We start from the raw sequence: 26,711 nt of genomic DNA on the forward strand, positions 1-26,711 counted from the left end.
CTCCAGACACCAGTAGCAAACCCCACCCTCAACTGTGACAACCAGAAATGTGTCCAAACATTGCCCAATACCTCCTGCAGCGGGGAGGCGGCAAAGTCTACCCCACCCCCCACGCCCCCTATGCAGCCCCATCAAGAACCACCAATTACATCATCGTTAAGAACATGTCTCCAAAGCCAAGTATTCTGAGTACAAATCCTGGCTCTGACATTTACTGGCCACGTGACACTAGGCAGCCTCACTCAGTTTCTTTCTCTGCAAAAATGCAGATTCAAAAATGGTACCTGACTGCTAAGGGGTATGGAGTTTCCTGGGGGGGGGGGGCGGGGTGGCGGCGGGAGTGATGAAAATGTCCTTAGGTAGCTGGTGATGGGACAATTCTGTCAATATACTAAAAACCACTGAAGCACACACTTTACGTGGCTAAACTGTATGGTACGTGAATTATATTTCAACAAGCTGTTGCACATACACACACACGGTGCCTGGCTCACAGGGGCATGGTGAGACCTTGACGAGTTAGGATGAAGTGCCTTCGGAAAGCAGACAATGTATTATCAGCGTCAGCCCACACTCATCTGGAGACGCAGATGGGCGGGCGACTTCGAGGAAAAGCCCACAGTGACCGAGACAGCGGTGGCTGGGAACGGGCTCCGCTCTGGGTGGTATTTCCCGCCGGAATGTCCCAGACAAAGCAAACCAAGTCACTCGGGGGCCCCAGGATGCAGGGCGGGGCGGCTGGACGTCCTGGGGACCCCGTGCCTGTCTGTGGAAGGACAATGGGTGGAATGCGCTCTCCTCTCCGCGGGGCTGACACTTGACATCTGAGGACAATGACTTTCAAGAGGTTTTGTTTTTTCCTCCGCCCAGCTTTTTTTTCCATCTCCCCAAACAATTGTGACTTGGGCTGGTGGGGGGAGCGGTTTCCCCCCACCACTTCTTGGCTTGTGAAGAATTGTCTTTGCAAAGTCAGGAAACAATACACAAAAGTGAGAGAATGTAAAGATAGTGGCACTCGGGACCGGCCAGGGCGGGGGTCTCAGCGTGGAGGTTTCCTCCGGTTTGTTTTTCCCAGAGCCTGCTCAGGCCCCTGGGAAGGGATTCAGGGGCTCAAAGAGGCTGCTGACTGCAGGGCAGGCTCCAGAGCACAGACCTGTACTGCTCGCATGGGAGTCTGGGGTCTTCATTTTAGGGCATGTCAGCAAGGTCCCCACTGCTTCCCACACACTGCCTTATCCCAGACACCCTCAGCCCTGTCTTTCGGAAAAGGAGATGGATGGGACTTCCCTGGCAGTCCAGTGGTTAAGACCCCTCACTCCTGTAATGACAGGGTGTGTGGATTCAGTCTCTGATCGGGGAACTAGGATCCTGCAAACTACACAGTGCGGAAAAAGAAAAAAACAGGAACTTCCCTGGCGGTCCAGTGGTTAAGACTCCTCACTGCCAATGCAGAGAGTATGGGTTCCATCCCTGGTTGGGGAGCTAAGACCCCACGTGCTTCTTAGCAAAAAAAAAAAAAACAAAACATAAAATAGAAGCAACACTGTAACAAGTCCAAAAAAGACTTTAATAACAGTCCACACCAAAAAAAAAAGAAAAAAATAATTAAATATATATGATTATTTGAAAAAGAAAAAACTTTTTAAGAAAAGAAAAGGAGACTGAGGTTCTCAGTGGATGAAGGGCCAGTCCCAGAGCACACAGCTAAGCAGACAGAGCTGGGATCTGACCGCTGGGCCACCAGTCTGGACACTGGCCTTCTGCTGTTTCCCTCTGACCTAGGCTTGTGCTCTCAGCGTCCCTGACCAACGACCCACCCAATCCGACTCTCAATGGGGCCACACCATTGAAGTCCTCTCCCCTAGTTGTGCCTAGGTCCCCGTGATCCAGCACTGCCTCTGGCCTTCCAGGTCCAGGAGACGAAGGGAGGGAGATGTTGCCAGGGGAGCCTGTGGATACCGGGGGGCAGACAGGCCCCTGCTGCCCCTGACCACTGAGGTCAGCTGCATCAGGACTCCCCAGAGATGTCCGCATCCTAATCCCCGAACCTGCGGATATATGATCTTACATGGCGAAAAAGGGCTCTGCAGATGTGATCTGGTCAAGAATCTTGAGATGGGGAAATTATCCCAGATCATCCAGCTGGGCCCTTTGAGGACACAGGATCCTTAAAGAGAAAGAAGGATGCAGGAGAATGAGTGTCAGGATGATGCAGCGTGAGAAAGACCAGTCATCCCTGGCTATGAAGATGGATGGGGCCAGGAGCCGAGGAGAGCAGGCAACCCCTAGAAACTGGAAAAGCAAGTCAGGGCATGAGCCCCTAGAACTGCCAGAGGGAAAACAGCCCTGGCAACACCTTGATTTTAGCCCTTTAAGTCCCATTTCAGACATCTGACATCCAGAAACCTAAGATAATAAATCTGTGTTGTTTTAAGTCACCAATTTTGTAGCAATTTGTTATAGCAGCAAAGGGAAACTGATACAACCACCTACCTGGAGACACAGGTATCTCCATCAACAGCCTAGCACAATCCTAATACTCCACTGTTAATTATTATGAATACATAATGTGTGTGTGTGTGTGTGTGTGTGTGCTCAGCTGCATTAAGTCGTGTCCAGCCTCTTTTGTGACCCCATGGACTAAAGCCCACCAGACTTCTCTGTCCATGGAATTTTCCAAGCAAGAATACTGGATTAGGTTGCCATTTTCTCCTCCAGGGGATCTCTCCCACCTAAGGATCGAACCCAAGTCTCCTGCACTGGCAAGCACTTCTTTACCACTGAGCCACCCGGGAAGCCCTATGAATGTGTGCATGCATGATAAGTCACTTTAGTTGAGTCTGACTCTCTGCGACCCTATGGATTGTAGCCCACCAGCCTCCTCTGTCCGTGGAATTATCCAGGCAAGATTGCCATGCCCTCCTCCAGGGGATTGTCCCAATCCAGGAATCAAACCCGAGTCTCTTACATCTCCTGCCCTGGCAGGGAGGTTCTTTACCACTAGCGCCACCCGGGAAGCCCAGCCCTATGAATATATAATATTAATAGTTACTATTACATAGCATAGCTACACATTTCACACATTTCTATTCAGTCTTCTAATTAGTAAGCTGTGATATGTCCTCTTTCCCCACAACTGATGGTCTCTGTTAACAAATTCATTAAGGACAGGTGGTCTGATAACAAAAATTATCAAAATAATTATAATAATATCAACTCTCCTTAACTGCCAGGCTCTATTCAGTTCCCAAGTTTAGAAAGCAAGAAGCCATTTAGTGAGATCAGATGCTGGAAACCTCAGACACCGAGTTATCTGACCTATACCATGTTTGTGCTTCCAATGGAGTAAGAACACCAGAACCAGCTGCAACATGAATTAAGTGCTTGCTGTATGCCAACGCCGAGTCTATGAGGAGGTGACTGCTGTAGCCCTGTTCACAGACAAGGAAATGGAACCTGGGAGAAGTCAGGACATTTGTCAAGGGCATGACAGGGAGGAAAGGAGGGAGCCAGGACTGAGCCCAGGCCCCTGGAGCTCCAGAGTCCAGACTCTTTCCCACAGGACTAGATTGCCACTTGGGTTCAAAAGGTGGAAGAATTTAGTTGGGGGTCAGGGAGTGGTATGGCCCAGTGGGATGACCAGGAGTCGGGAGGCCAAGGTCAGTGAGGCACTCTGGCTGGAGTGACCACAGGCAAGTCACAAAGGAGACCTTTACAAATGCAAATGTGGTCACCCCAGGTCCTACCAGGCCTACCAATGGTTACCCACCGTTCTGAGGATAACAAGCAAAACGGCCATGCAGGACCCCTCCTCACCACTGCCACCAAGCCTTCAGGCTCTTCAGGCTGTTGTGAAAAGACGTGGAGATTGCTCCGGCCCCTGGGCCTTTGCACGTGCTATTCCCTCCAACCACAGCGCTCATGGCCCTCCCTTAACCCAGTTAATATCAATTCACCTTGCTTGCCTTCTCAACCAGCTCAAAGCCCACGTTCAGGCCCCAGCAGCTCCGTAAACCCTTCTTAGAGCCACCACAGCTACAATGTAACCTATGAGATTATTCAAGTAAGGCCTGTCTCCCTCACCAGAGCTCCAAGAGGTCTTGCTGAGCCACAGCTTTATTCCTGCTGCGCTCACTCTGTTTTATTCATGGTTACCCGCCCCCGCAGCACTTAGCACCTGGCATTTAATGTATTTCTGAATGAATAAGTGAAAATAAGCAAATGAATGAGAGAGAGAGAGAGACAGTCCTTCCTCTGGGCCTGTTTCCTCATCTAGAAAACAGGAACAGCATGGGAAGTCCCTGGCGGTGCAGTGGTTAGGACTCCACCCTTCCACTGCAAGGGGCGCAGGTTCGATCCCTGGTCAGGGAACTAAGATCCTGCATATCGCACACCACAGCCAAAAGCAAAAAGAAGAACAGTAAGACTGCCTCAAGGATCACCGTGAGGATTATAAGAAATGATGCCCACTAGCGAGGTGATCTGGGGAGACTGGGCCTCCCCGGGCCCACAGACTGACAGGTCACCAAGGTTCCCCCAAGGGAGTCTTCTGACAGGTCCTTCTCTGGGGGCCTCACCTGCCGCCCAGGGACCCCGTGAGGGAGGAGAAAGGAGGGCAAGGGGAGGCTCTGGTTCAAGGTCCCACCTACCAGTGGAGAAGGTACCTACGTGTTAACCTCGGCTTCCTCTTCTGTAACCGGAGATTCAGACACCTACCTCGAGAAGATGACACAGATAATGAACCTCAGCTTCAGCCTCGCACAAGAGTGAGGCCTCATGAAATGCCAGCACATACACTCCCATCACTGATATTATTTTTATCTGTCAATCTTTGATGAGAGAAGAAAGCCCCCACCCCCAACACGCAGATTACAATATATTTTCCTCATACTTCCCCCGAAACGGGGTGTCTCACTCCCCTTCAACCATACCAGCTAATCTGCCTTTTCCTGTGACTCTCCAGGCTTGTCCCCGCCTCGGGGCCTTTGCATGTGCTATTCCCTCGGCCTGGAAGGCTCTTCCCCCAGGTTATTACGGAGGAAGACACTCTCCCCCTCCACATCTTGCTTTCATTCTTTATAAAGCAGTTATCACAGTCTCCATGCTATTTTATACTCTAATGAGTGGTCCTTTCTCATCAGTGGAATGGACTTCTGTGTGTCTGGATCACTGCCGTCTCCACAGAACTTAGACTGGTGCGAGGCAGATACACGATGCTCAAAAAATAATTATTAAGAAAGGAAGGGAAGTTACATAAGCCTCTGAGCCTCTGTTTCTACATCTGTAATACAGGGTAAATAAGAGCTTCTATCTCTTAGGGTTCTTTGGAAGATTAAAGGAAACATTACATAGAAAGTGCTTAGCACCGGGAAAGGAGCACGATAAAAACTCGTATTTTAAAAAAGCACAGATGTCTGCCAGCAGGCGAGTGGATGCACAGATTGTAGTGTATTCACAAAATGGAATACAACTCCGCAATCAAAAGAAGAACCGCGCACACACAGGACGACACGGGCGTGTCCTAAGAACAGTGGCCGAGCCAAAGAGGCCAGAGACACAGAAGGTTGGCCCCGTGGGACCGCGCTGCTGCAGAAGCCAGCGAACTGCCAAGAGCATCTCTGATGACAGAGATGACCAAACCGGCTACTTTTCTCAGCAGAACACCAAACAGGTTACTTTTTGTCTCCAGGTGCTGACCAGCAAGGGGCATGAAGTGACCTCTGGGGTCAGCACGTTCTAGATCTTGGCCTGGTGGTGAAGAGCAAGCAACAGTCACGGAGATGTGCACGTAAGACCTGTGTACTTAAACGGGTGTAGTCACACTGCTCTCAAAATTACTCCAAACTTTTTATTTTTCCAGCAAAGTGATGGAAAGGAGATGGTTCCCTTCCACCCTGGTTCATCCACCTGCCCACACACGCGGCTCCCAGGTTCTGGCAGCCAACACATCCATTGCACTTCAGGCAAACCGAGTACCCCCTCCCACGCGGCCCTGGCTTCGGTGAGGCCTGTTACCAAAGAGACAAGCTGCTACACACACACACACACGCACACACACACACACACATGCGTGCACACAGCCTCACTGCCCCACGGCTCTGCTTCCGAGAAGATGCAAGAACAGGAAGACTGCTTGGAGGTTCCAAAAGGTCAGAGTGGTAGTGCTGGGGAGGGAAGGCAGGAGGCTCCCCACTGAACGGGGAAGCACCTCCAATACTAGAGCAGGATCTTCTCCTGGTGTTTGACAGACGCCCACACCCATCACGGGCACCGAGACATCCTCAAATGCTTGCTCGATCGTTGCTTGAGGGGCACCTCCAGGAGCCCCAGCACTGGGTACACCCCATATGTTCACAGACCGCTGCCTGGTGCTTTCCCCTGTTTAAAACCTTCCCACGGTGCCTACCACTCTCAGAATAAAACCAGACTCCTCAGGGGCCTGACCCAACTCTACTCCCCAACCCCTCTGCCTCCCTTCTCCCCCGCTCCTCCTGTGCATAGGGCCACTCTGATGTTCCAGGAACGTATCAGTCGCTCAGTCATGTCTGACTCTTTGCAACCCCATGGACCACAGCACGCCAGGCCTCCCTGTAGTTTAAGCATCATCACTCCTGGAAAATGCTGCTGCTAAGGTACCCCACCTCTTACCTTGCTTCATTCTTTTTTTTTGCATAGTATTTATCACCTACTACAAGAATTGATGCTTTTGTACTGTGGCGTTGGAAAAAACTCTTGAGAGTCCCTTGGGCTGCAAGGAGACCCAACCAGTCAATCCTTAAGGAGATCAGTCCTGGGTGTTCATTGGAAGGACTGATGTTGAAGCTGAAACTCCAATACTTTGGCCACCTGATGTGAAGAGCTGACTCATTTGAAAAGACCCTGATGCTGGGAAAGATCGAGGGCAGAAGGAGAAGGGGATGACAAAGGATGAAATGGTTGGATGGCATTACCGACTCAATGGACAAGAGTTTGGGTGGACTCCGGCAGTTGGTGATGGACAGGGAGGCCTGGCGTGCTGCGGTTCATGGGGTCGCAAAGAGTCAGACACGACTGAGTGACTGAACTGAACTGAAGTGAACCCTGTCGAACTTCCTTATGTAATGTCTTTGTTGACTAGCTTCATCATAAGCCCAGTGAGGATGAGTATCTTGCCTGTCTCGTGCACTGCTGCATCCCCAGCCCCTGGTACACAGTAGGTGCTCAATAAATTACTTGTAGATACAAACCACACGCTGATCACAGGACTGACTTCCTTATAATTTTCTGCAGCATTTCAGTCCTTTTCAATGTTATGAGCACGTGTGGTCTTTATAATTTAAAATTGAGGCACATGGGACTTGCCTGGTAGGGTCCGAGTGGTTAAGAATCCACCTTCCAATGCAGGGGTCATGAGTTTGATCCCTGCTCAGGGAACTAAGGTCCCACATGCTGAGGGGCAACTAAGCCCACATGCCACAGCTGGAGAAGCCCACGCACAGCACAAGTAGAAAAAAGTCTGCACACTGCAATGAAGACCCAATGCAGCCAAAAGGACATACATATATATATATATATATATATGAAAAGAAAAAATAAAATAATATTAAAGTACAACTAGAGGTCTGATTTTAAAAGCCAAGTGGGGGCAATCCCTAGGTTAGGGGGTTTGATGTCCAAAGAGTGGCATAAAAATGACCCAGGGAGCTTTTCAAAAGACACATTTGCCCAAGAGGTGTACCAGGAAGTGCTAATCTGACTCAAGAGGTATGGGAAAGTCAGGGAACTTGTGCCCTTGTAGAAGCTCGCAGATACTCTCCAGGGCTCGAGGGAGCATGGGGAACTCGGGAACATGTAGGCAAGCAAGGAGGGCTGCTGGGAAGAGGAAGACAGAGAGAATCCTGACAAACAGCCAAGATCAGACTGAGCCAATTCCTGGGCCCTGCTACTCAGAGGCCCCAGTGCAGTGGGATGGGTGGAGCCTGGGCATCTACTTTGTCATACACTTTCCCAGGTGCCTGAGCAGGCTCTGAGGTTTAGAAAGCACAGGTGAAGTGGAATTTGTTCACGGACTGTAGCCTGCCAGGCTCCTCTGTGCATGGAATCCTCCAGGGGATCTTCCAACCCAGGGATGGAACCCAGGTCTCCCACATTGCGGGAGGATTCTTTACCGTCTGAGCCACCAGGGAAGCCCTAGAAAGTGCTAGATCTAATCTAGCAGTAAGATTAGACTAGAGTCTATTCTTATGGTTTGAATGTGTACAGTGGCCTTTCAAGGCAAAACCTGATAAAAGCATGATAAGAAAATTGGAAATCACACATTCCAACTGCACAGTTCATTAATGCTTTGGTATGTCACCTTCAACAGTTTTTCTCTGCGTCCTTTTGAAGGCACAGATGCCGTCACAAGCTGTACATAATCAGGCATGTCACCTTCTTTGTCTGCGGCAGTTGGAGAAGGGGGCGTGCCTGGTCACCTTGCCATTTCCCCATTTGGGGACATTTAGGTTGTTTCCAGTGTTGAGTTCTCACCCACGGTGCTTTGATGAACATCATGGTACTTAAGTGTCTGGGGCTTTCCCCCCTCTATGCTTTGGACTTTTTCTCAGTCTCCAATATCGGTGTGAGATCCAGGGGGTCCCAGGATATCACATTTGGGAGCCTCATGAACACTCTGCTAAATGTTTCACCGAAGGGTCTGCACCAACCGATTGCCCCCAAATGATGTCAACAGCCACGAGGTAGAGTCTTATCAGAGGTGAAGTCCCATCGCATTACAGAGACGCGGAGGCCCGGACAGCAAAGCCTCTGTGGCGGACGCTCACTGGAAACTGACTTCGTTGCTAGATGCTGTCCTGAGTGATTCACCAACGTGAACTCCTGTGACGCCCACCACGCCCCTGTGTGCTGGGGATGACCATGCAGGGAATGCATGTTTGATCATCATCACCACCACCCGTGCTCAATTTTCCTACAAAAATGATTTGTGGACACAGCTGGGGACGGAGAGGGTGGGATGAATTGAGAGAGCAGCACTCACATATGTACTCTAACCACCATGTGTGAAACAGATTGCTGGCGGAACCTGCTGTATACTGTCGGGAGCTCTGCTCAGAGCTCTGTGACGACCCAGAGGACTAGGATGCAGTGGCGGAAGGAGGCTCAAGAGGGAGGGGATCTATGTATACTTAGAGCTGATTCACATTGGTACAGGAGAAACCAGCACAACATCGTAAAGCCATCATCCTCCAATTAAACATGAAATTTTTTTTAAATGACTTGTCCAACCACATCACTGAGCAAAGTCAGAGTTCCAGAAGGCCTGGGTTTCTCGGGTGGCACAAGGGATGGCCCGGCAGGGCACCCACACCCCCAGGAAGGGACGAGAGGTTATCAGTCTACACTCTGCGGCAGAACCATTCCTGCTGATGAGCCAGCCTGGTCGCTGCAACACGAGATGCCAGGCATCCATCGGCAGGGCTGGACTCTGCCTGCTGAAGCCATGTCCCAACCCATGGCCCAGGGCCTGGGGCCAAGTCCTCGGGAATACAGATGTCAGAGAATGAATGACTGAAGGAAGGCAGGAGTCTGCCGAGACACCAGCGGGCAAGGCAGTGCCCCACTGCCCCGAGCCTCGCCCCAGGCCACCAGCCACAAGACACGCGACGCAGACCTAGAATCCTGTACTCAGCTCTGCACAAATGCCCCAGTTCCCCTTTTTCTCTTTGCAGAACTTCCCACCACATCAGGCTAACAAGGAAGTCAGCGTCCCAGAGGGAGGAATGGTGACAGCCACACAAATCATTTCATGTCTGCTGAGGAAAGAGGAAGAGGCTGCTCGGACGGGCCTAGGGCTCATCTGCCCGCTGCCAACCAGCCAGGGCTGGCCACCCGGCTGCGTGCCAGGGCAGATGGAGAAGCTGTCTGGAGAAATCGAACAAGTCTACTCAGAAACTGTGTCCACAGGCAAATCACCCACTACCTGCAGTGGCCTCAGTTGTACTCATCTGTTAAATGGGTCAGATGGTGCCTACCGAAGAGCTGCTGCTGCTGCTGCTGCTGCTGAGTCGCTTCAGTCGTGTCTGACTCTGTGCGACCCCATAGACGGCAGCCCACCAGGCTCCCCGTCCCTGGGATTCTCCAGGCAAGAACACTGGAGTGGGTTGCCATTTCCTTCTCCAATGCATGAAAGTGAAAAGTGAAAGTGAAGTCGCTCAGTCGTGTCCGACCCTCCGCGACCCCATGGACTGCAGCCTAGCAGGCTCCTCCATCCATGGGATTTTCCAGGCAAGAGTACTGGAGTGGGTTGCTATTGCCTTCTCTGAAGAGCTACTAGGATGATTTAAATAAGAGAATACCTGTAAAGGCCTCTCTGGCCCAGGGCCCAGCAGACACTATGTGCTCCATAAATGTCCCCAATGAGGATTAAGTTCAAGCTTTCCATCTGGGCGGACTGGAGTTGTTCTGTCTAGTTAAGGCTATGGTTTTTCCAGTAGTCACATATGGATGTGAGAGTTGGACTATAGAGCAAGCTGAGCTGAGCGCCAAAGAATTGATGCTTTTGAACAGTGGTGCTGGAGAAGACTCTTGAGAGTCCCTTGGATTGCAAGGAGATCCAACCAGTCCATCCTAAAGGATATCAGTCCTGAGTGTTCATTGGAAAGACTGATGTTGAAGCTGAAACTCCAATACTTGGGCCACCTGATGCAAAGAGCTGACTAAATGGAAAAGACCCTGATGTTGGGAAAGATTGAAGGCAGAAGGAGAAGGGGACAACAGAGGTTGGATGGCATCACCGACTCAATGGACATGAGTTTGGGTAAACTCCGGGAGTTGGTGATGGACAGGGAGGCCTTGGCATGCTGCAGTCCATGGGGTTGCAAAGAGTCGGATACAACTGAGTGACTAAACTGGGGAGGGATGAAGGGAGCTCAGGGAGGGGTTGCCTGAATGAGTCTAGGTGGGAGATGATGGTGGACTCAATCAGGGTAGTGACATGGGAGTGGGAAAAATGGTCAGACTCTAAATGGACTTTGAAGGCACAGTCCACAGGATTTGCGGGTGGATGGGATGTTGGGGGTGAGAGAAGGGAGTGGAGGTCGACTCCTTGGTGTTTGGCCCAAACACCGGCAGGATGGAGGTCACTTTTACTGAGACAGGAAATACTGTGGTTTGGGGGTAGGGGGAGCATGTAGAGCGAGAGTTCAGTCAGGGACATTTTAGGTCTCTGTCATGCAAGCCTGTGTGGCAAGAGAGACAGATCATCGGCCAATCATTGCACAATGTGGACTCAACAGCAGCCATGCTGAGTGCCAGGAAGCCAGACTGGGCAAGGGGATGCAGGCAGGGGCATTCAGGGACGGCTGCCTGGAGGAGGCACAAGAGAGGAGACAGACAAGAAGGTTGAGGAGCCAGGGATTCAAGGGAGGCGGTGAAGCTGCTTCCTCTGCTACCCCATCACTTCACCTCCCGCTTCACAGCCAGGGCCGACAGGGTCCAAGAATGAAGGCAGCATGGCTCCTGCGGTCAAGCTGCGGGGTCAGACAAGTGGGTTCCCATCCCAGACTGGCTATCTTGCTGTGCGGCCCTGGGCTGGCAACTCCACCCCTCGACGGTTCGGTTTCCTCATCTCTAAAAAGGAATGACGGTGCCAACTTCGGGAGCACGGTGTGACGCTCCAGAGACCCAGAGAGGAATGCCAGCCCCCGCCACTGATGCGCCGTGCCCTCCCCCAGACCTCAGTGAAAGCTGCTTTGTCGGGGAGGCTGGACCAAGACCGACTGGGAGGACAGGGAGTGGTGGGACCCGCGGGGCTAAAACCACTGCCGGGAGCTTCCCCCAGCCCTGGCCGGTCCCCCTGGGATTTTCCACCTCTTCAAAACGGGACTCTCTGATAAATGCTAGGGCTTCCTTGGGAGCAGGGGTTCTTTCCACTGAAGCTGAATTTAGTCTTCAAGCACCATGCAGGGCGTCAGGGGTCACCCGCCTCTCAGAGGGAGGGAGAGGACCCTGGTCCGCGGGCAACAAGAATCCCATGTCGCCTCAGCTCTGGGGACACAGGTGGCCCATGGGGCAGCTCCTGTTGTGTGTCAGTCGCCACGTGCTCGCTCACACCCACCGCCCGACCCGGAACACAGAGCTTCTGCCTCCTTGATGGCTCCACGGAGTCACTGACGCGCTCACTCAGCAAAGAACACAGTGAGCAGTTGCTAAGAGGCAGGCCCCAGGCTAGAACAAGAAACCAAGGAGGGGATGCGCCCGCCCTCGGAGAGCTGATGCAGGAGGCACCGGCAATAAACAAACAGGACACCGGCTGGGCCAACCCCGAACAAACTTTCTGGCCAACCCACCACTAAGTGTTCTGAAGAAAACTCCGCTGTAACGGGAGATAGGAAGCTGGAGGGGGTGGGGTGCGGGGGTTGGGATTGAGACCCTGAGGAGATGAGGGAATGAGCCGGGGGACAGCAGGGGAGAGCACAGCACCTCACAGCAAGTGCAAAGGCCCTGGGGCCAGGGGCCTGCTTGCTGTGTCTGTGGAACAGCCAGGCAACCCCCTGCGGCCGGAGCAGAGCCAGCAGCTAAGCAGAAGGACCAGGCAAGGTGACCCAGGCAGCGATGGGTCACCAACTCGGGCAGAAAGGTACACAGGTGCCTGACCACACAGGCTGAGGAGACGGACCGTGTTCTAAGCACGAAGGGCAAGGCCCTGAGCAAGAAGGTCACTCAGCACCGTGGACCAGCAGGGGAAGGACCCTAGTCCTCAGTGCTGCAGGGTCAGTGCGGCCCCAGCTCCCCCAGGACAGGGTAGAGGACGCCAGGGCCCCCTTGGGGGCCTTCCCCTCCCCTCCACAAGCTTCATTTGTCCCCATCTGTGAAACAGATATGAGCTCTGCCCAGCTGCCTAAGGGGGTCCAACGAGGAGCACGCTGACACACTGCAGCTGGAGGCTGGGGTACCCCAGACCCCAGCCTCACGTTTCTTCAGACCCCTTTGCCCCCGAGAACGAACCTCCCAGGTTCTAGCGAAACACAAACGCTAGGCTCCCAGGGACCCGACCCCCTCAGACAGCCTGAAACAGGCTCTCTGAGAGCTAAGGTGTCCAAGGAGGTGGTGCCTGGCAACCAGACGCCTGCCTAGCAACGGTGAGCTGGGATGGCAGCCAGACTCCATGGCAACCAGCAGCTGGGGCCCGGGGCTGGGCACTGCTTCGGAGGGAGAGTCAATGGGGAAGGGAGGGTTCCCAGGCTCCCCTCTAAAGCAGCATGACTCACGGGCCCTCAGAAAAGCCAGCAGGCACCGCTTGCAGGACTGGAGGCCCAGGCTTCGCTCCCTTGCCTAGCACTGGGTCTCTTGAGTGGTTCACTCTGCTTCTCTCCAGAAGGAAGACCAATGTGAGAACTCAACATTAATAAATACCAATAAGAACAGCAAGAACAGCACAAATAAGAACAAGCATTTATATGGAGCATCGCCTACATGCCAGGCTCCAGCCTATGTTTTTTTTTTTTATTATTTATTTATTTGGCCGCACCGGGTCTTAGTCGCGTGGGATCTTCCATCTTCATTGTAGCATGTAGGATCTTTAGTTGCAGCATCTGGGATCTAGTTTCCCGACAAGCGAGGGAACCCGGGCCCCCTGCATTGGGAGTGTGGAACTTTAGCCGCTGGACCAGCAGGGAAGTCCCCAGGCTATGTATTTTATATGCCACTATCTCATGTAATTCTCCTGAGGCAGGTGGTATTCCAATTAATCCCATTTCACAGGTGAGAAAACTGAGGTGCTGAGAGCGCGAACACCACACTCAGCAAGGGGCAGAATCAGAGAGGCTGACCTCACGCCAGGCCTCTCACCCACGCCACCATCCCGTCTCTGGTGTGTAAGGGCCCAGGGTTCTTCTCTCATCCGCTGGTCCGGTCAGCAACTTCTACAGCATTAATAATGACATAATAATAGTTGCTAATGCTTATTGAGCGTGCTGTACGAGACACGCACTCTTCCAAACACTCAACTGCACTGGCTTCACCCTCACAACCTTGCAAGGCAGCCGTCTAGGAAGAGCGCTTTTTGCAGAGGGAGGCCGAGGGAGGCAAAGAACGTGCCTGAGAAGGTTCACTAGGAAGCTGTGAGACTGCAGCAAAAATGCAGGTTTTCTGGCAGCAAAACCACCGCACGACACGAGGCAATTCACAGGTGTTTAATGATCATGACCTGGGTCTGACTCTGGAAAAGCCTCCAAGTCCCGAGCTCTCCAACTCTCCAAACTCCAGCCTGAGGCCCCGGGGCCCAAGCCACACACCACCATTATACTTTCAGTGGACTTCAACCTCAGGCACACACACAGAAGGCTGCTAACCCCAGTGTCCCTCGGGGCTGGCCACCAGGCTGGATATTCATCCCCCTCCTGCCACCCAGAATTATCTACAGATTGATCCTAGGAGGAAATGAACGGCCTCATAAGGTCACATTACAAACATCTGAGTGCAAACCCTGACACCAGAGGCAGAGCTGGAGAGGAGCTGAGAACCTGAGATGCTCATAAGGTCTCTGCCCTCAGCCACCAGGTAGCCAGTAGCACCTGCAGTGACTCTGATATAACATAGGCTTGAGGTCACAGCAAAGCTAAGCTGTGACAGCCTGGGGCCAGTAGCCTTACCTACTGAGACTCAGTTTCCACATCTGTAAAATGGGCATCATGAGAGCAATGCCCTATAGCAGCAAAGAACTGAAAAAAGACCACAGATAAAGGCCTTAGAACAGCACCAAAGACAAAGCTCCAAGTGGAACTTCTACTGCTCCATCATGATCATCATCAGGATGATCAGTAGGTGAGATCCCACAGCCAGAGGTGCCCAAGGAGTCTACACCAGAGACTACAAATACCAATGCCTACAGAAGCCAGGCCGGGAGCACGCTCAGTGAAGCTGGCGAGGTGCGGGACAAAAGGGAGACAGGTGGACTGTGGCAAACTGGACTGCAGATGTTCATCTAAAGCGGTGGCCACTACGTTGCTCCAATCAGCTGTCACCAGGCAGAAATAGAGCCAGAGCGCTCTGTTTTCCAAGAGAAATTGGAAATCTAGACATTTATAACAATTTTTCCAACTTTTAAAACTCTGTGCTAGCTAAATCTAAAATGGACATGGAAAGGCAAAGAAACTAGCATAGCCAACACAATTTTAGAAAAGAACAATATTGGAGGGCTCACACTATCTAATTTTTTTTTCATCTTTTTGCTGCACCAAGGAGCATGTGGAACCCCAGTTCCCCAACCAGGGATTGAACCCGGGCCCCCTGCATTGGCAGCACGAAGTCTTAACTACTAGACCGCCAGGGAAGTCCCTGCACTATCTAATTTTGAGAGTTATGATAAAGTTACAGTCATCAAGAACATACGGTACTGGTGAAAGGTCAGACACACAGATCAAAGGAACAGAACAGAGTCCAAAAACAGACCCACACAAATAAAGCCATTTGATTTTTGACAAATGTGCAAAGGCAATTCAATGCAGAAGGGATGGTCTTTTTAACAGATGGTGCTGGGATAACTGACATCATATGCAAATTAATGAATCTCAACCTAAACTACACACTTTGTAGGGAAGTTATCTCAAAACGGATCATAAACACGTGACTCAGAAGACAGGGGAGAGAATCTTCGTGCCCCAAGGTCAAGCAAAAAGTTCTCAGACGTGACATGAAAGGCAAGATCCACAAAAGAAAATAAGGGATACATTAAAATTTAAAACGTTGGCTATGCCAAAGATACTGTTCAGAGAATGAAAAAACAAGCTACAGACTAGCAGAAAATATTTGCAAATGACAAGTCTGACAGAAGATCCCTATGCAGACTATAACTCTAAATTCTACAGCAAGAAAACAAACAAACCAATCAGCAAAAGCAGATATAAGACCTGAACATTCACATCCCCCAAAGAGGATATGTGGATGGTAAAAACGCACAGGAAAAGAGGCTCCACGTCATTAGCCATTAAGGACATGCAGACGAAAACTGCAATGAGATCCTACTATCTTCTATTGGAATGGCTTTTTTAAAAACCTGACAATACCAAGTGCTGACGAGGATGTAAAAACCACAGGGTCTCTCAGACACTGCCGGTGGGAACGCCAAACAGCACAGCAACTTTGGGAAACAGCTCAGCAACTTCTCACAAAGTTAAACACCCACTTACCATATGGGCCCACTCCTGGGCACTCGTCCTAGAGAAATGAAGACTTACGTTCACACCAAAACCTGTACACAAATGTTTATAACAGCTCTATTTATAAACGCCAAAAACTGGAAACAATACGCCCTTCAACAGGTGAACGGATAAGCAAACCGTGGAACATCCAACCAACGGAAGAAGACGCAGCAATGACACAGCGATGACAAGGAACAAACTGGATACACCCGGCACCGGGGGTGGAGCCCAGAGGCCTCATGTTAAAAGAAAGAAGCCCGTCTCAAAACGCTGCATGCTGGTGATTCCTGGAATCTATACATCCTGGAAATGGCAACACTGTAGGGACAGAACCCAAAACTACAGGGACTAAAACAGACTGGTTTTCAAGGGCTACAGGTCGGGAAGGGCATGACCCAGGGAGGGCAGGACCTCTGAGGGTGGGGGGCAATGAATGACGATATTTTAAAAATTAAACCTTTAAAACTCTTGCATTGGGTATCAATACAAACTTGGAGTTATTTTCTTTTTTTTAATTTAAATTTATTTATTTTAATTGGAGGCTAATTACTTTACAATCTTTAATGTACAGTTGCCCCTCCATATCCACAGGTTCCATATCTGGAGATTCAACCAACTATGGATCAAAAATATTCCCTCAAAATTCCAGAAAAATCTAAAAAGCAAAACTTGAATTTGCCAAGTATCGATAACTATTTACATAGCATTACATTGTAATAGGTATTATAAGTAACCTGAGTGAGTGAGTGAGTGAGTGAAAGTCACTCAGTAGTGTCTTTGCGACCCCATGGACTGACTATACAGTCCATGGACTCCTCCAGGCCAGAATACTGGAGTTGGGTAGCCTTTCCCTTCTCCAGGGGATCTTCCCAACTCAGGGATTGAACGCAGGTCTCCCGCATTGCAGGTGGATTCTTTACCAGCTGAGCTACAAGGGAAGCCCATAAGTAACCTAGAAATGATTTAAAGTATATAGGAGCATTTGCATAGGTTACACACAAATACTATGATGTTTCATATAAGGGACTCGAGCATCCTCAGATTTTGGTATCTGTGGGCATCCTGGAGTCACTGCCCCATGGATACAAGGAATGATCATATACAGGTAGAATGCTATGGAAATATAGATGTGTGTGCAGGTGTGAATAGCACATACACATGTATTTCCCAGCTCTATCCACCAAGAGGGCCCAGAAGCAGTGACAAGCAGTCACAGCAGCAACAAGTTCACCTCACCCCCAGACCTAGGTTTCTAAATACTACCTTCCAATAAAAAGAACCAGAGCTCCTTGGATAGTAGTTAATTCCAGGTCTAAGACAGAGGAAAGACAAGATGAGGCTGGAAAAATCACACAGTCCCCTGGACCACTCTGCAACTTCTCCAGAACAGAGACACTCCTCCAGGGTCCACTCATTATCCAAGTCCTCCCAGGGAGAAAGGCCATCCTGTCTGCAAAATATTCCAAACAAGCTGACCACTTCTAAAATTATCCCCCAAACACCCTACCTAACCTCCTTTCTGTATCTTTCCAGCTCTTGCTCTCCTGGATATACCACAGTCAAAATACGGGACAAAGTGAAAGCAAATCAGTTGCAAAGTGAAACTGCAAGCCTTGCAAAAGATGCTGGATTTCATGACATAGACGAAAGTGATGCTGGCAAACAGCAAGCAGCTAATGCGGGACAAAGCTATAAACACATAAGGACCTGGCAGGTAGACCGCTTCACACAGAAAGGAAGAAGACAAGACAGAGTTCCAGGAGATGATGGAACCATCAAAGGGAGGTAGGCGTGAGCACTGAAAACCAGCTCTAAAGTTTTTGCAGAATGACTCAATCATCATACTCTTTATCATCATGCTGTAAAGGGCAACTTTATGTGAAATGACATCACATCATGCAATCACTTAATTTTATCAGAAAATTTATGCATCCCCCAGTGGAAAAAAAAAATCAACACTAGGTTCACTCTTTACTGATCGAAGAATGCATGACAAATTGCTCCTGCATCCTAAATCCTATATCCTAATTAATGAAAAGATACAATTCAACTTATTTTTAGGATATCTGGTTTTCTGTTCCACAAGGTAAAGTCCTCATCCAGTCCCTCCCTCCACTCCCAATACTGTCCTGTTAGGGTCCATTTCCAATGGATTCACGGTCCGCTTTCTGGTACCAATCCGAGGCAGTGAGGTCGTTCTAGATCTGCAGATTGCCGAGCCCCACAGGACGTAAAGGTCTCCCCGCCTTCCTGGAGAAACCTCATCACTTGGGGCAAGAAACTGATTGGCCCACAGGAACCGAAAACCCACCAGAAGAGAAAGTCCAGTGGACCTCTGGGTGTGTGGCCTCGGGTGACAAGTATCTAGCACCTCTCCTGAACCCACCTGACCCCACAGCAGCCCCTTTCCTGCCCTGGGCAGAAAGAGGCTGTCAGCTCCCCTACCTTTAGCCACTGGGCCCAGCCTGGTGAAATTTGATAAGGCATGCCTTCAAATGGGTACCTCTCATTTTATGTAAATTTCATCTCAATAAGGTTTAGATATTTAATAAGAGTTGGTTTGCCTGTGCAGGGTACCACATCTGGGGTCTCCTGTAACAGGAGAGCTGGAGGGCAGCAGGCAGCCCAGCCCCTACCAGGTACAGGTGAGGGCCAGCAGTGCCAGGGAGCACCCTTCAGGCTCAGTCATCAACCTATGGAGGTGCAGACAAAGAGAACAGGCTTACGGACACAGGGGCTGGGGGAGGAAGGAGAGGGTGGGACGAATGGAGAGAGTTACATGGACACATATACTTGACCACACGTAAAACTGAGAGCTAATGGGAATTTGCTGTATGCTCAGGGAACTCAAACCGCGGCTCCGTAACAACCTAGGGGGTGGGACGGGGTGGGAGGGAGGTTCAAGAGGGAGCAGACATATGTATACCTATGGCTGATTTATGCCGATAGATGGCAGAAACCAACACAATACTGTAAAACAATTATCCTCCAATTAAAAGGAAATAACATTTTTTAAAAGGACTCATTCATCAAAAATGTAAAGGATGCTAAGAGCCACTGGTGCCCCACCGCTGTTCACTATGTCCCAAGAAGCTGGCTTTGGGGCACCACCCCTGGTGGTGCTCAGGCTTAGCTGCAGCCACTGAGCCTCCCAGGGCTCCCAAAACCCCTTCCAGGAGGCCCGGCACAAGAGCACCACCCAGCCAGTAAGAAGCTCGGGTATCACTGCTGAGACGCAAACTCTGGGGCCCCTCCTCTCACCCCGTGGAAGTGACCCCTAGTCCCTGGGCAGCAGCAAGGACTCATCGCCACTGGCTAGCCTCTCTGGGCTTTTAAGGTCAGCTTTCAAGACTTCACCTCCCCCGATAATCAGGCCCCAGGCAGTGGCCCCTCTTCTTTCCCCCTTTAAGCCTTTTCACCTCTGAGGTTTTAGATCCCCCAAGGCCCCAGCAGGAGAAAGAAAACTGAGCTCATTTCCCCAAATTCAGTCCACAAATATTTACCAGCCCCCTACCACGGGGCCAGGCAATGGAGGTGCAGGATCGAGAGAAACCCAGAGCCTGACTTCTAGTAAAAGGAGACACGTGGTCAGCCAGACATACATCCCCAGGGACCCAGAGGAGCGGTGTTAAGAGGAAGGAGAAAGCAGGGGAAGGCGGAACTTCTCAGACAGGTGGGTGGGGAGGGTCTCTGTGGAGGGTTTTAGAGGGGAGAGAGGCCTACTGGGGTTGCGGCCGGCGGGGGGGGGGTGCGGGGGGGGGGCGGGGGGAGCAGGTTCATTGGATCCTGGGAGAGGGTGTCCTGCAGCAGGAAGAGAGGGCTGCTCCAGAGGGATCTGGAGCACAGATATGGGGGGCGGGGGGGCAGCGCCAGACCAAGGACCGGGGAAGGTTGGCGGGGAGGGGAACACCACTCGGCACACCCAGGAATCGAGGTTTGTACCAAGTTTCCTGGGAAAGGGACCCAGTGCCTCGTTGGAAGAGGGGAGGGCGGGTGGGGAGACACCCTCGCAGGAAAATGAGCAGCAACTACCAAAATCAAAAATGCATATGTGTCCTCAGAAGAAGCAAACCAAGCCCCTTCTGGAATCAATCCTGCAGAGACAGCAGCACCTGTGACCTATGACATTCCGTGCAAAGGGGGCAGAGAGCCAAGTGGTGAAGAGCACGGATTCTGAAGGCAGAGTGTGGGGGAGATGGGAGTGGGGAGGGAAAGCGGAGAAGAAAGAGAGAACGGGGTGAGGGAGGGGTGGGAAGGGCCCAAGGCCGCTGGGATGGGTCAGAGCATCTCTGGCCAATGACCCATGACCCTCCCAGCCCCGCTTCCCACCCCACACTCCGAGAACCTCTCAGAAGCCCCCCTGAGCACCGCAAGCTGATGACCCTCTGGGGACTCACTCCTTGGTGGCCGGCAAGTCTAGCAAAGCTGGGCGGAAAGCCATTCGGGACCCCTCCCTTCCCCACCCTGGTGGGTGGGCAGTGCCTCAAACAGGAGAGAGAGAATTCCTTTAACCCTGGAGACTGACACCTGCCTCGACTTGAGTCACCTCTGGATACACCATTCTCACAGTCAGGGGGAAATTGATCCCAACTCTCCAATGAGTTCTATTAAAAGGCATCAAAAAGGTCCTTTATTTAAAAAAAAAAAAAAAGGCTGACTCCAAAACATCACATGTATTAATAATAAGTGTTTGACGGAGCAACAGATGCCTGAATGCCCGTTGGCAGTAGAGCCTCCGGTCAACCAGGGTCCACGAGAGACTCTTTCAAAGACCAGAGCACTTTTCTAGCTCATTTCCTCTTTATGCTACTCACAACATTATAGATTTATATAAAGGTTTTTTAAAAACCCTCTTGCAAAAAAGAAAAACTCATTTTTACAAGGAATTCTATAAGCAGATCTGGAGGGTAGGAGAAAGACTAAGAAAAACCCTATAGAAGGCTGGTTGCAAAATGTTTTTAAAAAGGAAAAAAAAAATTTTAACATAGAAATACCCAATGAAACATTTTCAAAGTCTAATTTTGAAGAATGATCAAAACACTTTTTTCCCCCCAAACATCCCAAATTACAAGTGGCCACCAGATGATGGGGTCTGGAAATATGACTGTGGTTTGTTTTATTTTCTTTGTCTTTAAGAAACCTAAAAATTAGGGAAGTCACAAATACCCAGGAAAAGGAAAAACTCGGAAAACTGCCGATGTGGTGACTAAACCTAACGTGCGGACTGCCAGAAGCTTCACAGTGAACGCACCCAGACCAAAACCTCTAACGCTGAGAGGGGACCACAGAGAGGTCATGTGCAAACCCAAATGTAACATGCAATTCACTCGACGTGTTTAAAGGGCCCATGGGAAGTGTTTCGTAAGTGGAGAGGTTTTTACTGGTGAGTCCACATCCACCATAGAACCCTGCCCTCCACCACCCAAGGACCAGGCAGGCAGTGTCCTAGAGCCTTCTGCAGGATGCAGGGCAGATGTTTGAGGATATGATGTAACCTGGGTGAAGTGAATTCATCCAAGAATGAGTCATGAAAGCAGCCCTCAAATGTCCTTCAGAAATCTCAGTTGCGGAACGCTGGGCTCAGACCCAAAGACCCACCCACTGCCACCTCACACAGGACTCTCCCCTCTTTCAAATAAGTTCTGCAGGCACCTCACCTTTTGCCATCAGCTTTTGTTTCCCCTTTTTGTAGTAAAGCACCCTAATGCAGCTTGAGGAGTGTCACACATAACCTCCACCTGAGCCACACAGGACACAAGAATGAAGGTAACAGAAAGGGCAGCGGAACAGAGACACACGTTGAGCACCTAGATCAAACCATACCTGAAGCTGATCTCCCAGCTGCACGAGCTACAACATTTAATCTCTTGTTTAAATCAGTTTGGTTTGGGTTTTCAGTCACTTACACAGAAAGTCCACTATCAAAGATTAAATAAAACCCTGACCCTAACTAGGAACTCAGAAGTCCAGCTATGAGCACTCCTTCCAAATAACCACCAATTCAGAATGAAATAAGTCCTTCAGGTGTCACCTCAGTGAAATCTGGCAACCACTTCCTCCATGTCTTTGTCCACCTTCGTTGCCAGGACAACATGCTGAGCCTCAGGCCCTGACCCAGGTCCTCACCACAGTGCTTCTCTGGAAGAGGAGGGGGAAGGGGAAGGAAGCCGGGGGAGGAGGCAGAGGGAAGGTGAAGGAGGGGAGGAGGGGAGTGGGTGAAGAGGTGGGTATCAGCAGGAAGCTCTTCCTGAGAGTTCAGGATGAGCTGAGCGGGCAGGGCACACGGCATAAGCACTTTGATGCCGGATCCCATTTAATCCTCACTAAACCCTCAGAATTGATGCTTTTGAACTGTGGTGTTGGAGAAGATGCTTGAGAGTCCCTTGGACTGCAAGGAGATCCAACCAGTCCATTCTGAAGGAGATCAGCCCTGGGATTTCTTTGGAAGGAATGATGCTAAAGCTGAAACTCCAGTCCTTTGGCCACCTCATGCGAAGAGTTGACTCATTGGAAAAGACTCTGATGCTGGGAGAGATTGGGGGCAGGAGGAGTAGGAGAAGCGGATGACAGAGGATGAGATGGCTGGATAGCATCACTGACTCGATGGACGTGAGTCTGGGTGAACTCCGGGAGTTGGTGACGGACAGGGAGGCCTGGCGTGCTGCGATTCATGGGGTCACAGAGTCAGACACGACTGAGCGACTGAACTGAACTGAACTGAAACCCTCAGGGGTCCGCACTGGTATCACCCTCGTGCTCCAGATAAGGAAACCAAGCTGCAGAGGGCTAAGTCCCTTGCCAGGGCCACACAGCCTGTCCATGGCAGGCCCAGGCTCCGGCCAGTCCCCCCGCCCCAGCCACCCACAACGCTGAGCTGTCCACTGCCAGGAACTGCCCACCTCTCCCCTTTCCCAGACTCCAGCCCTCAACAACTCAGGGCTCCTCTGCGCTTGCACTCTGTCCTTACCACTTTCTTCTCTGCTGTCCAGTCAAGCAGCCTGAGCCTCTCTGAGCCTTGAATCAGATCACGTCCCTACTCCATTCTCAGGGTAGCTTCCACCCCGCTGAGAATCAAGCCCAACATTCTCACCAAGCCACCCCAGACCTCACTCCTCGCAAGCTGCTCCAGCCATCCCAGCCTTCACCATACCAGCATGACCGCCCCCTCCCCCAGGGCCTTTGCACTTACCGTTCCCCCGGATGCTACCATGGCTAACACTTAGAGCCCTCTGTTCAAACATCAGCACCTCTCTGAAGCCATTCCCACTCAGCCTACTTCACTCCCACCCCAGCTCCATCTCTGTCTTATTTTTCTCACTAGCACTTATCGCTAGCTGATACTCTGTGTATTCATTTGTTTATTTGTTCACTGTCTATATGCCCACCCAAACGCAAGCTCCGTGACGGTGAGGACTCTCAGCCTTGTTCACTATCACAGCACCTGGAGACCACAGTACCTAGGCTGAGGGGCAGGCCTGTGAGTGAAAGAATGCAAGCGTGCATGCTGTGGGTGTAGGATGCCAACGACACAGCAAAACAGATCTTAAGTGCTTGACGTGTGTCTGCTGGGCCTCTGAGGTGGCTCAGTGGCAAAGAATCTACCAGCAGGAGATGCAGGAGGCGGGGTTCAATCCCTGAGTCAAGAAGATCTCCTGAAGGAGGGCATAGCAACCCACTCCAGTATTCTTGCCTGGAGAATCCCATGGACAGAGAAGCCTGGCGGGCTATAGTCCATTTAGCCGCAGAGAGTCGGACACGACTTAGCAACTAAACACCAGCAACAACAGTAAGAAAGGGAATCTTACTATTTTTAGGATGGGTAGTGAATCCACTCTAGGATCAGGACAGGAAAACAAAACAAAATCTCACCACTTCACCCTTTCAGACACAGCCTGACGACCCACTGGGCTCCCCAGAAATTTTTCCAGGAACCAAAGAGAAAAGATGGGAACAAAGGGCTCCACACCCCACAGGCTTGAAGGGAAAAGGAGGGCAGTAGGCAGCAAGGTAATTCGAGAAGTTGAAGAGGGAAAAAGCAAAAACCATGAGCTAGGTGGGGAGAAGGGAAGGCTAAATTCAGTAGCCCAGGCTGCCTCTCCTGATAGTTAAAATTCTGTTGTGTTAATTCTGAGTGCTTCAGCTTTCCTTCGCCTCCAAGGAGCTCTTGACTAAATTAGTGCCTGCAATATGCCACGGAGAAGAAAGGGAAGGTGAGGAGAGGCAGAAAAAGGCGCAGGGATGGCTGGACGTGCCACACCTGTGCTGAACATCAGGAGAATGAAAGGCAGACCCCAGAGCCTTCTCTCCAGGCCACAGCCAGCAGGCTCAGACCCACGGCCCACAGCTAGGCACTCAGCACCCCTACCCCGCTCCCTGCCACACCCTGACCTCGGGAGCAGGAACCTTCCTCCGTCCACCCAACCCTGTCCCACCCGCCCCATCAGCTCCCACCACCCCCCATCAGTTCAAACACCACTGGCTGCTCAGGGGGCCGCGTTCACTGAGAACCTGAGCGTGAGTTTATTTCTGGGAGCATGCTGGGGAGAGGGCGAGCGCACACACACATAAGGTACACGCGCTATTAACACATGGGGGTGCATGTGCAGAAAATAGCATCCCCGCTGGCTGGCTCAGACCCGCGCGCGCACACACACACACAAATGCTAATGTCACTCCTGCAGCAAACACGCAGAGACACGCGTGAGGAAACAGTCCCCCTCGTGCTGCTTCTGCCGGATGGCGGAGCCCTGGTGGTTACCACGTCTGTCTGCATGTCTGTCTGTGTCCGTTTGTGTGTAATAGTAACAATAGCTGATGCTATGGGTTCCTAACATGAGTCAGGTGCTGCTCTACTTGCTACATCCACCCCAGGATGGAGGTACTATTATAACGTTACCTCTACTTGACAGATGAGGAAAATGAAACACGAATGTCGGGTCTCTTGTCTCAGGGTCACACTGCTAGTGAGTGGCACAGCTGGAACCCAGGGAGTCCAGCTCCCAAGCCTGCACTCACGTCCACTTTATGCTGCTGTGACTAGCCAGGCTCCGGGGGCACACTGACCACCATTCACATATTCAGTCCAGAAATAACAGATGAACTCCACTGTGCAGATGTACAGATTAGAAAGTGGAAGCACCAAGAGGTTCAACAACTTGCCCAAGGTCACAGCTGGGAAGGGGCAGGGCTGGAGTTTGAACCAGGGATGGCCTCTAGATCTCAGACCGTGATGCGCCAAGCGGCTTCCAGCTGTAGGAAGATAGTTAATGCCCGAAGTCAAAGACAGGAGCTGTAGATTCTGAATATAAGGGAATCATACAATATTTGGGAGAAGGCAGTGACAACCCACTCCAGTACTCTTGCCTGGAAAAGCCCATGGACGGAGGAACCTGGTAGGCTGCAGTCCGTGGGGTCGCGAAGAGTCAGACTCAACTGAGCGACTTCACTTTCACTGTTCACGTTCATGCATTGGAGAAGGAAATGGCAACCCACTCCAGTGTTCTTGCCTGGAGAATCCCAGGGACGGCGGAGCCTAGTGGGCTGCCATCTATGGGATCACACAGATTTGGACATGACTGAAGTGACGCAGCAGCAGCAGCATACGAGATTTCTCCTTCTCTGTCTGATTTACTTCACTCAGTATGACAATCTCTAATTCCATCCGTGTTGCTGCAAATGGCATTATTTCATTCTTTTTAATGACTGAGTAATATTCCACTGTTTATGTATGTATGTATGTATATATACACATGTACCATAACTTCTTTATCCATTCTGTCGATGGATCAGCTTCCCTGGTGGCTCAGCAGTAAAGAATCCTCCTAATACTCCTGCCAACACAGGAGACCCAGGTTCGATCCCTGGGTCGGAAAAATCCCCTGGAGAAGGAAACGCCAACCCACTCCAGTAATCTTGCCTGGGAAATCCCATGGACGGAGGAGCATGGCGGGCTGCAGTCCACGAGGTCGCAAAGCGGGGGACACAACTTGCGACTAAACACCGTTTAGTCGTGGCACCGTTGACGGACATTTGCAAATGAACTTACTTATAAAACAGAGACAGACTAACAGACTTAGAGAACGAACTTATGGTTCCTAGCGGGAAGGGACGGTTGGGGAATACGGGATCGACCTGTAAACACTGCTATATTTAAAACGGATAAGCAACAAGAACCCACTGCAAAGCACAGGGAACGCTGCTCAGTGTTATATGGCCCCCTGGATGGGAGAGGAGTTTTGTGGGGAATGGATATACGTATATATATGGCTGAGTCCCTTGGCCGTCCACTTGAAACTATCATATCGTTATTCATCGGTTATACTCCAATATAAATTACAAGTTTTTTTAAAAAGCCAGGCGCTGTACAGTGAGCAACCCATCATGAGCAGGCCACAGTTTCATGACCCTGGCGGTGAGAGGCAAGGATCCCAAACAATCAAATGGCACCAGGGCCCTCACCAAGCCCACCATGCCAGTGAGGGGCCAGATTTAACCACAACTGGCATAGACAGGAGCCCGAAAACCCCAGGGGAG

General features: G+C 50.9%; 1 protein-coding gene and 1 long non-coding RNA gene across 3 annotated transcripts in view; one reads left to right on the top strand and one right to left on the bottom strand.

Moving 5' to 3' along the window:
• The window catches only part of PREX1 (phosphatidylinositol-3,4,5-trisphosphate dependent Rac exchange factor 1), a 181,610-nt gene that overhangs the window by 117,561 nt on the left and 37,338 nt on the right, over positions 1-26,711 (bottom strand). The window lies entirely within an intron of this gene.
• Positions 13,290-18,232, top strand: LOC133259860 (uncharacterized). Its single transcript, XR_009740545.1, has 2 exons — positions 13,290-13,367; positions 17,712-18,232. It is a non-coding gene; the product is annotated as an uncharacterized LOC133259860 (long non-coding RNA).

Source organism: Bos javanicus, chromosome 13 (assembly GCF_032452875.1).
Source record: "Bos javanicus breed banteng chromosome 13, ARS-OSU_banteng_1.0, whole genome shotgun sequence".
Lineage (NCBI taxonomy): Eukaryota > Metazoa > Chordata > Mammalia > Artiodactyla > Bovidae > Bos > Bos javanicus.